The sequence below is a fragment of the Benincasa hispida genome, chromosome 12, assembly GCF_027475165.1.
Source record: "Benincasa hispida cultivar pf3 chromosome 12, pf3_genome.v1.1, whole genome shotgun sequence".
NCBI lineage: Eukaryota > Viridiplantae > Streptophyta > Magnoliopsida > Cucurbitales > Cucurbitaceae > Benincasa > Benincasa hispida.
This window is the reverse complement of record NC_143489.1, coordinates 79,051,839-79,053,965: the sequence shown is the minus strand read 5'-3', so window position 1 is coordinate 79,053,965 and position 2,127 is coordinate 79,051,839. Positions and strand designations below refer to the sequence as shown.

The following is a 2,127-nucleotide window of genomic DNA, read 5'->3' as shown; positions in this document are numbered from 1 at the left end:
ACATCTCTTCAGAGTAGTAACATGAAGATACAAGTTTGCTATAATCCAAGACAACATGAATCAACGACGGATCCACATGAGGACATAGTGCCGAGGGCACTTGCCCCTTTAAATTATCGCTTTTTGTATTTTTAATATAGATGACAAGTTAATAATATATAAAAGTAAATTCATAAGAGAGAAATTATTTCAAATGGTAAAACTGTTAAAAATATTTATAAGATATAACAAAATTTTAGAAATATCAATGATAGACTTCTATCAGTGATCAATGTCTATCAATGACATTGATAGACACTGATAGAAGTTTATCAGTGTCTATCAACATCTATCATTGACAGTTTAAAAATTATAATATATTTTGTAAATATTTTAGTTCATTTTTCTATATTTAGAAACAACTCTTCATAATATTTAGTAAAACAAATGCGCGAAGAATTGATAATGTGACGCGTTTTTGCTTGCACACCAAAATTTATAAAAGTTAAAATGCACCTTTAGCCTACTAGTAGTTTTACCTATTAAAAAAAATATAAAAGTTTTCAATCTCAAAAATATTTTACTGAAAATGTAACGTTTAGTTTTTTCTTTCTACGTAAAAATTACGTTCACATTACACACACATATATATATTAGAATTAAAACTATGAAGTAATTTCTTTATCACTCTTTAGATATGTGTATCAAGAGACAGTGACAAATAGGTTTCAAATTATTTTTAGTTTTTATATGTACTTCTAAATTTATGTAATAAATCTTAGAGTTAACTCTAAATCAATATGGAGAAGTATTTTAAAAGAAAAACATAGCTTGAAAACTTTCTAAATTCTCAAATTGTGGTGAATTATCAAGTGGTTGAAAACTTTCTAAATTCTCAAATTGTGGTGAATTATCAAGTGGTTGAAGATTAAATCAAGAGACAGTAATTAAGCGATTAAGAGATTCTCGATGTAGATCATATTACAACACTTCAACAAATTTTATTGAAGTTCTTAAAATGGATGACATGTTTATGATCCAATAGTCATTATATTAAAGTTCTTAAAATGGTTGCTGAAAAAAAAGTTATTAGAATGGAGAACATGTTTCTGATTTGAGGATGACAAAGTTGAAAAGCTCAATGAACTACTACAAAATGTTATTTGAATTCGTCCAAGGCCAACAGTGGGGTGGTGGCGCAGTTGGCTAGCGCGTAGGTCTCATAGCTATCGAGTTATCCTGAGGTCGAGAGTTCGAGCCTCTCTCACCCCATTAATTTTTCCTCGTTTTCATCCTTATATTAATTTATTAATTAATCTTCAGCACGTAATTTCTTAATGAAACTTTTTTGACTTTTTTCAATTTTTGTCAAGTGGTTTAAAATGTTATTCAAAGCGTCTAAATTTAATTTTGTTTTTAAAATTTTGAACATTTGTTTTAGTCCGATATCACGTGGAGATTGATAAGTTTGATATGTTTTATTAATTGAGAAATTTGAATAAAATTAAGGTGAGGCATAAAATCAACTTTGAAACAAATATTTGATTATCCCAAAGTTAAGAGTCCGAGCCTCTCACCCATTAATTTTTCTTACTTTTATCATTTCTTATTTTTTTAATTTATTTTGTTCAACATAGGTGTGACGATTCAAACCTCGTACCTTATGATCAAAAGTACACATTATATTTCTGTTGAATTTTGTTCACTTTTAACTTATTTTTTTTAATTCTACAATAAATATTTGAACTTTGTTCATTGTAACCTATTTTAGTTGACAAATAATTAGATATTACTTCTAAGCTCTTCGTGTTTATCATGACTTTATCAACAATCTAGAAGAGAAAATCCTGAAGCAACACAACACCAAAAGCTCACTCTAATGGAATGTGAAGTTTCTTGAGAAGTTCGTGGTGATCAACCTTCAAGTGAAGGCCCGGGATGCTCACCAAGGCTACAACCTAAGGATTTCTCACATTTAGAAGCTTTAATTAGGTGAGAATTGGCTCTCTAGAAAGGCACCAACAAATTTAATTAATATAGGTTTAGGGAGGCTTAAGACCCTCCCTCAACTTTATGCTTTTTATATGAAAAACTAATGTCATGTTAATATTAGCTAGCCTATTGGTTAATTTGTCTTTTAACTCCACT

At 29.0% G+C, this 2,127-nt stretch overlaps 1 non-coding gene across 1 annotated transcript; it reads left to right on the top strand.

Annotated features, from left to right (window-relative positions):
• The first annotated feature begins 1,166 nt into the window (after positions 1–1,166).
• TRNAM-CAU (transfer RNA methionine (anticodon CAU)) lies at positions 1,167–1,251 on the top strand. The gene is given in 2 exon segments: positions 1,167–1,204; positions 1,216–1,251. It is a non-coding gene; the product is annotated as a tRNA-Met (tRNA).
• The last annotated feature ends 876 nt before the right edge of the window (positions 1,252–2,127 follow it).